Below are 11,964 nucleotides of genomic sequence, written 5' to 3'. Positions count from 1 at the left end.
CCATGATGTTTGTATGGTCCGAGGTAAGAAGGAAATTGAAAGTATAATAATCACCTAAGTTCGATCATTAGAGATTAAAGTTGACTTCTAGAATATGAAAAGGATTTTCCCATGTAGTTTTTAAATTCAACAATCCTTAGTATAAGAAATAAATTAATAATTAAATCATATGGTAAGTCTACCAATAATGAGTGCTGAGTTGCAGCGCCTGGACAAAGTCAATAAAGGCAAGCAACGTGAACACTACACGTACCAACGATGTTCGCCTATGTATCAATGGTAGTGTCTTGGATCCTTAATCAGAGGCGACTTTCGGACGAAACTAGCAACAAGAACAGATCAGTACACAAGAGGAAGACAGTTGAGGAGCAAGACTGCAGATGACTGACCCTCAAGTATGATAAAACCAGTAGCTAACATTGAAACATTTAGAAAAATTTTCAGTATCAAAGGCAGTAACCCATTTCCCCATTCCTAAGTACAGCATTCAATCAACTCATAATAATGGACCTACATACTTCGCTGTATCGCATTCCCATTGGTGCTTTCGTGATAAGCCTCAGCAACCAACGAATCTGATGAAACTAAAAATTATCACTTGTTTGAAAACGAGTTCTAACACATCAGATCCTAGAAGATTTTTAAAGGTTTTTATGATTGGGGCTGTAGCTAGCCAAGTTGAAGGAAGAGGGAAAAAGTAGAATTCTCATTATGAGCTACTGAAGACTTTTCTTTCCGATAAATATGAAAATGATCCTTGTACTAGTGGAGACAAAATCGACCACCGAACACACGCAATTTACAGACAATATATACGGAACAATATGGCCTTAGTTTTTCTATCGGTAGTAGTATTAGTAGCAGTAAGAGGGTTTAATGAGAATCAGCGACTAAAATACCCCAAAGTCTGCACCGCCAAAGGACAAACACACACAAAAAAAATAATAATAACCTGCTATTATAGCCACTCGAAAACCATTGATCTGTCCCTGTATACCATGTCCATAAATTGGGGTTCCTGTTTTTGTTGGGCGAAAACACGACTTCCCGAGGAGAGGTGGGGGAGAACCATGCTGTCCCGGTCTGAGCAGACTAACTAGCCACTAGCATAAAAGTTCCTCGCGTCATTGAAGAGACTCGAACCCGTGCTTTTCCCACCTGATATGGGGCGAATGGTGGTTAAAACTACTGTGCTACCCTCGCAGACAGAAGGACATAGGCAAAATGTCATATTAAGGCACCCAAAACGCAGAACAGCGACAGGAATTCAGAGGATTCAATTGTTATTGTTGCGGACCCCAAGGTTTCCCACATTAGCCACTTTTGTACATCTTGTGAAGAAGTTTTCCCATATCCAGTGTCGTGTATGTAGTGTACTGTGTGCAAGTTTTGTGTAGTGTTGTATGACCGGCGCCTGGCAGCTCAGCAGGTGGAAAGCGACCCCATCTGGTCACCACGTCCCACCCCCATCCCCGCCACTTGAAGGCGTACCAGGATCTACTATCACTTCTTGGCAGACCTGGGGCAAAGTCCCAATAAAGCCCAAAGTGGGACACGGACAACTGGGTTGCCATGATTTTTAGAGTAGTAGTAGTAGTAGTAGTAGTAGTAGTGGCACATGATGCAAGAAAGCAAGTGTAGGAGCTTATGCAGCATCAGCCAAAAAAAAAAAAAAAAAAAAAAAAAAAAATCACACCATTCCCTCCAAATGCCTGTCCAGTTCCTCCTTAAATTTATTTAACCTATCAACTTCCACAACGACAGATGGAAGTTTGTTCCAGCAATTAACCACCCGCTGGCTAAAGGCAAATTTCCGCACATCTATTCTACATCTGTCTTTTCTTAATTTGAACTTATGTCCCCGTAGGTTGGTAATCTGAACAAGTGGAAGGATCCCATCAGAATTCAGCGTGCTCAACCCATTCAAGGCCTTATAGACCTCAATCAGATCACCGCGCAGGTGCCTAGTCTCCAGCCACTGCAATTTGCAGAACTTAAGCCTCTCTTGGTAAGAGAATCCCTTCATTCCCCTCACCAATCGTGTTGCTCTTCTCTGTACACGCTCAAGAAAATCTACATCCTTCCTAAAATGAGGCCTCCAGACCTGTACGCAGTACTCAAGGCGTGGCCTGACCATTGCCTTATACAGAGGGACAATCACCTCCTTTTCCCTGCTAGCAAAATTCCTATATATCATTGACAAAACCCCATGACCCGCCCTAGCAGCCTGTCTGCACTGCTCAGAAAACTTCATATCCGACTGCACAATTACTCCCAGGTATTTTTCATTTTCTACCACCTTAAGTGTAGTACCACACAGTTGGTACGTTTCTCTGGGGTTACTTCTCCCCATATGCAGTACTTTGCATTTGTCAAGGTTGAACTTCAGTTGCCACTTCTTAGCCCATCTGCCCAAATTATCTAGATCCTGTTGCAGTAGCACACTGCCATTACTGTCATTTACAACCCTGCCAACCTTTGTGTCATCTGCAAACTTCGACATTCAGCCTGATATACCTTCATCAATATCATTGATAAATACACAAAACAACAGCGGACCCAACACCGAACCCTGTGGGACTCCACTAATAACATTAGTCCACGAAGAGCAGCACCCATTGATTACCACCCTCTGTCTTCTCCCACTTAACCATCCTTTTATCCATTGTAGCAACTTACCCTTAATACCATTCTGCTCCAATTTGTACAATAGTCTTCCATGCGCAACAGTGTCAAAAACTTTCCTGAAATCCAAGTATATAATATCAAAATTATTTTTTGCATCCAGTTCCTTTGTGACCACATCATAATAACCAATCAAATTTGTCAGACAAGACTTTCCCTTAACAAACCCATGCTGTGTTTGAATTATTGCTGCAGTCTTGTCTAGATGATCCTGCAATGCATCTTTAACCAGTGACTCCATTATTTTACCTGGAACAGAAGTTAAATTAACTGGTCTGTAATTACTCGTGTCACCCTTCGATCCACCTTTGTGAATTGGGAACACATTTGCACATCTCCAGTCAGTGGGAACCTCCCCTGAGTCCAAGGATGCTCTCATAATTATGGCTAAGGGTTTGCTTAGTTGCTTTGCAGCCTCCTTTAAAATAACTGGATAGATCCCATCCACCCCAGGTGCCTTTCTTATGTTTAACTTCAACAATTTCTCCTCCACTTTGCTCTCAGTTATTATAAAATCATTAAGCACACTGCTACAATTTGATAACCTTCTTCCATTTTCAAACTGTAATAATTCCTCATGTGTGAATGTAGATGCAAAATACTCATTCAGTTTGTTTGCTATCTGAGCAGAATCATCAACAGTCGAACCATCGATGTCAAGTGGACCAATCATATTAATCCCCTTCCTTTTAGAGTTTATATAAGTAAAGAAATCCTTGCTGTTTTTCTTAGCATCTTTTGCCAAAGATTTCTCGTAATCCGCCTTCGCCTGCCGAACCTCCTTTGTGACCTGATTACAGACTAGCTTATATCTGCCACAGGCTTCTGCGTCACCTGATAATTTATATGCATCCCATGCATTTTTCTTCTCTGTCACGAGTCTCATTAGTTCATTAGATAACCATTTAGGCCTAAACCTTGAACGATATTTCTTAATCGGTATATAAAGTCTAGTAGCTTCCACGATTAATTCCTTGAATGCTTCCCACTTAGAATTTACTGTTTGTAACATCGTCAGTTGATCCCACTGTACAGAATTTAAAAACTGTCTGAGACCACTGTACTCCCCTTTACGGAAGCAAAAACCCTTTCCTTTACCCCTGACGGTAGTTACCTCTTTGAGTAAATCCCACTTCAGCACACTGTGATCACTGCCACCTAGTGGTTCCTTTATCTGCAAATTCTTAATACACGAATGAGTACTGGGGGTACAGAATTTGCAGTGCCTTGAACACACTCTTGTACTGACATAAGTACATGATAAAAAGACTAGGGAAAATATAGTCCCATCCTGTACACTGACGAACAGGTTCCTACACTCCTCCAAAATAGCAAAACAAACTAAATAATATTAACAAGCTGCATGTTTGACTCAAGTGTAGATCAAAGAAAAAAGAAGTTTCTGCTAAATTTAATAGATTTGATACTAGAGAGCTATTACGTGCTCGATAAATTTAATATTAATTTTGCTAAATTTTGCTAATTGTGCTAAATTTAATATTCAATTTAAAACGAAGCTTCATGTTTGATGCTTTAAATATTGCCGCACTGAAAATTCTGAAACAATCCAACCCATCAAATTATTGTTCTTTCCTATGAATTATTAATTGGAAAACTTTATAATGTATGTTATATTTTATTAAAATAAAAATATAAAAATGATGATTATGCAAACTGTCTTAACTTTCCCTGTATTGTAGGTGGCTCTTGCGTCAGTGATTCGATAAGAAATTCCTTGTATTTCACATTTTCTGAGTACTTAAAAGCAATAAATATGTTTATTACCAATAAATATTAATACGTATCAATAAATATGTTTATTAATAAATATATTTATTATTTAGTGAGAGCTTTCAAAAAATACAGTACCTTTACTAACTTTCATACCAAGGTGTTCGCCAGTTGTTGATACAATCTCTATAAAGGCTTCCTGACCACTAATTACACTTTCCTTGGGCTTCATGGTTGGATGAAGAAATGGTCGTTGAAGAAATCACGACACCGAACGATTTTGGATTTGACCCCTCCTTTCTAAACAGCAGAGAAATGAATTGTGACTTCAGTGTTGATGAAAACAATTAACTGGAATTCGCTCTGTTAACAACAATTCTTTCTTTTCATAGCTGTTTGTTTTAGAGTCAAAACAATTAAGGATATGAGGCGTCCATGTATTATTACCATGATTTTTTTTTTCTTTTTCGTTTGTGTTACGCGCCAAAGGAACGAGGCCTCAATGTATTTTGTCTGTAAATTGAGCATAGTGGTTGATTTGCCTGTTTTCTGAACGAAAAGCTTTAGCTTGCTTATTGTAGGATTTTAGGTGCATCAGCAACTTAGGCCATGTTACGTTGTATGTAATGTCTGTAAATTGCGTGTGTTTTGTGGTAAGTTTGTCTGATTTTGCTAGCCGAATAACCCGAGTTTCCAGGGGAAGATGAATCTTGCTATTCCCACCTAAGATCAACTAAAATATATACAGAAACGAGGGATAGGACAGGAGGGGTTTGCTATTAGTTAAGAAGGACATAAAATCTAAGGCAGTGCACCCAGTTGACATGCATGGCCAGTGCAATGTTGAGTCAGTTTAGTGTGACATAAGCACTGGGAAAGCAAAAATAAGAGTAGGAGTGTGTTATAGGCCTAATGACTCTGATGAGTACAACGAACAACTGTACAGAGAAATACAGGAATGCGAGACAAAAGTATTATTAGGTGGCAGTGATCACAGTGTATTGTTTTAGATTTACTTAAATATCTAACTACCATCATGGGTAAAGGGAGGGGGGGTTTGTTTTCGTAAAGGTGACTACAGTGGTCTCAGACAGTTTAAATTCTATACAGTGGAACTAACTGATGATATTACCATCAGCAAATTCTAAATGAAATTAGGAGTAATCAAGGAGTGAATCATAGGAAGATACTAGTCTTTTCATACAAACTAAGAAATAATCTTCAAGGTATAGGCCTAAACGGACGTTAGATGAACTGATGAGACTCGTGCCAGAGAAGAAAAATGCATGGGACGCATATAAATTAGGTGACACAGGAGTCTATGGTAGATATAAACTAATTTGTAATCAAGTTACAAAGAAGGTTAGGCAAATTACGAGAAATCTTTGGCGAAGAATGCAATGAACTGATATCGATGGTTCGGCTATTGATGATCCTTAATTGTTTACAAACTTAATGAGATTTTGTATCTACATTCCCACATCGTGACATCAAGATCGCTTTGGTAGCGCTGTTATCAATTCGTGCCGAATTTTGCTATTGTGTGAATTTTTTATTTTTTACTGAAATATGCAGGATTTTTTTGCGAATAGTGTTCATAAGTCTTAGTTAAATAGCCCGCAATAGGCGCGGTATCGAAAGTACATTCGGGCACGCTAAGTATATTTCTCTGTTTTCCTTCAATTAATTATTGTTAGGCCTAACAAGCTTCAACCACCTAAGACACATTAGATCGCCAATATGGCCGTCGTTGTGAGCTGACACGCTATTTCGTGCTCCTGATTTCTGTGCTTAATTAATAGTTTAAAATGTGCAATCTAGCTAAAAAAAAGAGTGTACCTGTCGAAAGAACTTCACCTGAGGAATCCCTAGGTGAGAAACTTTTCACATTTCTCTGGGATTTTAGCAAACTATCAGCGTAATTATCTGTGTCTTTTGTTTCCCAGACTACACTGGTCACCATGTGGCTGGCAACAGGGCAATAGAGAGGGACCGATTACTACCGGGAGGTCACTTTGTACTCGACTGGGGAGGGTGCCTAATAGTATCTTTATCGGGCTGAAAGAGAGCTCCAACAATTTGTACATCTTACTATCTTAAACAGCTGAGAGATACGTTTTTAGTGATCTCCCAATCCCTCTGCCATAGATAACATGGACAGATCATATCATGCATCCTAACGTGTAGTGAAAAAGCTTACTTCAGATCGTCATCTGCGCAACAGAAAACCCTTAAAGAAAGTAGCCCGGTCTCTCTAGTCCTATTTTCTCACCTACATTCGTTTGAGTTGGGGGGGGAGGGTTCCTCTACAAAAACTTTAAAGGCCTGCCTCGAGCCTTCAAATTCAGCTACGAACTTGTGGCGGGCATCATTTGCCATAATTTGCATAATTTCTTGAACACTACTCCACTGGGAGAGAACAACATCGATAATCCGGCAGAGTCCGTTTATCTGAATATTCGTTGAAATGGTGGCGAAAAATGGATAAAACCAAGGACTGCAACAGACCAAAGCGACGAATGTATTGCCATACTAAACCAACAGTATGAGGGAATGGACCTCCGTTCCGACACCCCTCAGACTGGCAAGAAAAAAACCAGGAAGGCAATGATACAAAAGTCAGAATGGGAAACGGATTCCCAAACCGAGTTAAAGGAGATGCAAGAAAACCCCATAGTGACAGTGATAAAAGAGACCACAAAGCGACGACAAAGTGTAGCAGCCATCCCTGGATCCTATCCTACCACAGGGCACAATATATGAAAAGTTCCTGTTCCTAAAAACAGCTCTGAAAACTATCTTCAAAGAGCAGACAAAGAGGGTTAACGCCTGACTAAGGACACAGATAGTGATACTATGGAAGAAACTAGACACACTCCTGGTAGAGGCCTACCTCGAGAGTGAGAGGGCCAGTGCCAAATTCCAGGCTTACATCGAATGTGGGGCAAAACAAATGCCACAGCGCGCACACACATACGCTCAAGCGCTGAGGACCTCTGCTCTGGATACCATACCTCAACAGCCACACGTTACAACCGTAACAAAATGCAAATCTCTCCTACCGACACCACATCTGGTTTTACTCAAATCTGATACTCCTCTACGGAGGAGCACCAGAGCAGTGAAGACGTCAAACAAACTGTTATAAAAAACCTCTCGCAAGATCTGAAGACGACAAAAATTAAATCCATTCGAAACAAAGAACACGGGTGTTATTATAGAAACACAGACGACGGAGGGTGCCAATCAAATCCTGAACAACCTGAACATTCAGACACTCGGTTTGGAAACTGCGCCTCCCAAGAGAAAGGGCCCCAGCATTGTCATTTTCAACACTGACAAAGATTTAACAGTAGATGCCCTGCAGGAGGAACTGTACACTAGGAATCTTCAGCATGAGTATCCGGGAGTGGAACCAGCTACCTTGATAACCTCAAAATTCTAGACTAAGTTTAGAACAGGAGGCCATATAAACTGGGTTGTGGAACTCCTAATATAATAGTTTCGTTTTTTTACATTCACACATGTAGCACAGTGGTATCGTCACCGTTCTCCCCACACCGGATGTAAAAGGCCCAGATTCGAATCCCGTCGATGACGCGAGGAATTTTGATGGGCTTATTTCACTCCGTGGCTGAGTTAGTCGGTCTCAAGCGTAGATAGTAAGGTTCCCCCCTGGAATCTGGCGTTTTTCGTCCAGAAATACAGACAAACCGATTATAGAACACACAGCACGGCATATGAATTTAAATATTCCAGTGACTATATATAATAGTTGTTACATTCACACATGAGATGACTCAGTGCGCAGTAAGTAGCACGTCCATCTCATAATACATTCACATATGAGGAATTCTGTAGGGAAGTGGAGGACAGAAGCTTATTAAACTCTAACACGGAGCTAAGAGAAATTGAAGTTAAACACAAGGAAGACACCTGGGGTGGATGGGATCTATCCAGTTATATTAAAGGAGGCAGCAAAGGAAGTAAGCAAACCCTTATCCATATTATGAGTGCATCTGTGGATTCAGGAGGGATCCCCCTGGACTGGAGATGTGTGAATATATCTCCAATTCAAAATGGGGGATCAAAGGGTGATATTAGTAATTACACAGCTGTTAGTTTAACGTCTGTTTCAGGAAAATAATGGAGTCACCAGTAAAATACATTATGCAGGATCATCTAGACAACGTTGCAATTATAATTCAGATACAAAGTGGGTTTTTTAGGGGGTAATATGGTCTTACCAATATGATTAGGTACTATGATGTAGTCACAAAGGAACTGGATGCAACAAATAATCCTGAAATAATGATTTCAGGAAAGCTTTTGATACTGTTGCACATGAACGACTGCTGTACAAATTGGAGTAGTGTAGCATTACGGGCAAGTTGCTGCTATGGATGAAGGGATGGCTGAGTGGGAGAAGACAGAGAGTGGTAATCAATGGACACTGCTGCTCGGGACTAATGTTATTAGTGGAGCCCTTCAGGGTTCGGTGTTGGGCCGATTGTCGTTTTCAATATTTATCAATGATTCATGATGGTGTCCGGTCTAAACTGTAGCTGGAATAACGTTACATTGGAGCTAAGGTACATAGCAAAGGTGTTCAACTGGGAAATTACTGATATACACCGATATTATATAGATATAGAATCTTGAACTCTTAAAATATTATGCCTTGTTGCACTTAGTTTATTTAAATGAATACGTTACATATGCAATCAAGAATGGTACCACGTGGTCATGTTAGATAAACATAGCGCGCGACCACGCGCTATGTTGTTTTACCACAGAAAAACAAGCTTCTGTTACGTGTTTTAGTATTTGTACTACCACGTAACTCGCATCTCTCTTCTCCCATTGGCTGAATAAATATCACTAGAAGGAAAATTATTTTAATGTATAGAAAGATAGCAAAAAGCAGCAACTCTTATGAAAAACCCGAATGCATTTCGTTTCTGCGCATCCGTCATATCGTCCTTCATTCCTTCAATCACCGCACTGCAACAAACGTTATCCATTGTTTCAGTTACAATATTCAGTATATGGATAGCCTACGTGCCTTTATCGAGCCTTCCCAAATTTTAAGGAAATTTGGGAAGGCTCGATAAAGCCAAAAGAGCCAATTATACCATGACTTGGTATAATTTTTTTTTTATCAAATTTTGGACAGCTGAATAAGTCTATCTAACAGAGCTAAATAAAAAATTTCATAAAAATCCATCCGCATGTAATAACTAGAAAAAGTCCTAGAAATAAGTACAGTACTGTATAAAGTAATTACATGCGGACAGACAAAAAAAAAAAAAAATAATAATAATAATAATTTCCAGATTTCTATTCTTCCAATTTTAATAGAACCAAACTTTTCTAACAGAGCCAAATGTAAAATTTTATGAAACTCTATCCATTAGGATTTAATTTATTACATGCGCACGGAAGACGGACGGACAGACAGATTGATATTGGTGAAGAGAAAAGGACTCGCATTGAAAACAGGTCCATTTTGTACCAAGTTGGCGCATTTCTGTGGTTTAGATTGTTTTTCAGTAACAGTGTTTAATCACGACCTTCGCTACTCGTTTTTACGCAAGGGCATAGAGTGCGAAGGGGTGTAAGTTGCTGATGCTTCAAAAACCCTACAACAACAATCTTGCACATACAATCCCACAGAGAAATAAGATATGTTACTACTCTGTGTCCAATCCAAACTGCCATCTGGGCCACAACTCAGGTGGCATACTTGGCGGTATAGTAGTGTTTCGTCCCTGCAGTATAGTAATACATTTTACCCCTGCTTCACAATAAATTTTACACAAACAAATCAAAATTGAATGCGTAGTATATTATTTTATTTTTAACTTTTATGGACAGCGATCATCTCCCTCCCTACTTTGAATTGGCCACTGCATGACTTCAACTGTCTGTAAATTATAAATTAAGTATGTATACGTTAGAAATGCACATTCTGTTTTCATATATATACTTTTCTGATTAATATACAAGATGGAATCCATCTTTGAAATAAGCTCCACCTTGTAGTAACAGAAAGAGCCAAAGAAAGAATTTATCTTAGAAATTTGTGTTTAAAAATTAGTTTGCAAATATTATTGTTGAATTCTATTTGAATTATAGGAGGTTTTTTTTGGGAATTTTTTATTTTTTTTTTTTCTTAGTCCCTAGGCACGGTACCTAACGGAAAATACCCCAGCCGTAAATACTAGTATTTTCGATATACAGCCCTATCTTAAGTTCTCTTTCTTTTAACATAAATACTTAAGCCAAAATGGAAACAAGAACAAAGACGTTTTTCTTTTCGAATAATTTTGAGTGGTGTTCATTAGAACTAAATTTATGTACAGTAATATGATCATGTTCCTTAAGATGGTCGTTGTAACAAGATTTTTCTGTATTCCTCTTATAAGTTATCGGACTTATAATTCCCATTAGGTTTACTACCTAAATTGCTATAAAAATTGAAAAATTTCTTTTTAAAATCTTCAGTTGGAAATATGAAAAGTATTGTTTTCAAAATTAGAGGAGCAAATCATCTAAGTCGATAATGAAAGAAGGTAAAAAAAAAAAAAAGTTACGCAGTCGACAGGATTCGAACCTGTGCGGGGAGACCCCAACGGATTTCTAGTCCGTCGCCTTAACCACTCGGCCACGACTGCACATGTTTTGTTGATGTTTTAAGTATTATATAAACACATTAGATGTTTCTTTTTCTTGAAAATATTAAAAAATTAAGTATAATAAATTTAATTGAACATGCATAAATTTATTGAAAAGATTGCATCTTAAAAATATTCGTGTTGTCACATGAAACTTTAAAAATATAAAAAAGTACTTTAATTCATTTAGTTTCGGTATGTCAACTTGATTTTCAAGTGACATTTGTTTGGTCTGAAGTGTTTTTTCATGTTTAGTTATATGAAATATTGGTTTCTTGTCAGGAAAACAAAATGATCAAGACTTTCAATGAACGTCCAACCAAATAAACTAAAACAGAAACCCTTATGGAATGAAATCTTGTTCAGAATCGATCTATCGCACAAGTAAGAAAAACAGTTGTTTGGGATATTTCATATAAAAAAAATAGTTCATGAGTAACCCATATGTGTTGTTTCCCATATATAACTACCTATTTTTAAAAAAATTGCTTATAATTTTCTTAATTCGTTTCTTGACCTTTGCTCAGACGTACTTTAAAGCACAACAAGCTTCATTCGTTTCAGGCTAGTTAAAAAAAAAAAACATTTCAGGCTAGATATAAAATTCAAAAATATATTAATATGAAGGGAATTTTTCGAATTTTCAGTTTTTTTCAAAGGAAAATATTTGATGTCATTTCTTAGAATAAAAAAAAAAAAAACACTTTATTAACCTACTGTATGCTGCCAATAAACTATTTTGCTATTTTACACTTTTTGAGGTCATCACTTCAACATATGATTACAAGGGCGGAATGTCAAAACCCATCCATGTATTACCGCAATGATATTACAACACTTGTGTATGTTTTGTAGATTCTGTTAAATGCAA

The 11,964-nt window shown here is 38.2% G+C and overlaps 1 protein-coding gene and 1 non-coding gene across 2 annotated transcripts in view; one reads left to right on the top strand and one right to left on the bottom strand.

The window, feature by feature from the left end:
• Positions 1-11,011: 11,011 nt before the first annotated feature.
• Positions 11,012-11,093, bottom strand: TRNAS-AGA (transfer RNA serine (anticodon AGA)). Its single transcript has one exon. It is a non-coding gene; the product is annotated as a tRNA-Ser (tRNA).
• A 264-nt stretch (positions 11,094-11,357) lies between these two features.
• The window catches only part of ENGase (cytosolic endo-beta-N-acetylglucosaminidase), a 62,095-nt gene continuing 61,488 nt past the window's right edge, over positions 11,358-11,964 (top strand). Inside the window, exon 1 of the mRNA XM_090385697.1 lies at positions 11,358-11,477. The gene's annotated coding sequence lies outside the window, so the exon portion shown is untranslated. The remainder of the gene's footprint in view (positions 11,478-11,964) is intronic.

Source organism: Mastigoproctus giganteus, chromosome 12 (assembly GCF_048544385.1).
Source record: "Mastigoproctus giganteus isolate SK-2022 chromosome 12, ASM4854438v1, whole genome shotgun sequence".
Lineage (NCBI taxonomy): Eukaryota > Metazoa > Arthropoda > Arachnida > Uropygi > Thelyphonidae > Mastigoproctus > Mastigoproctus giganteus.
The sequence above is the reverse complement of the archived record's forward strand: the minus strand, read 5'-3'. Positions and strand labels throughout refer to the sequence as shown.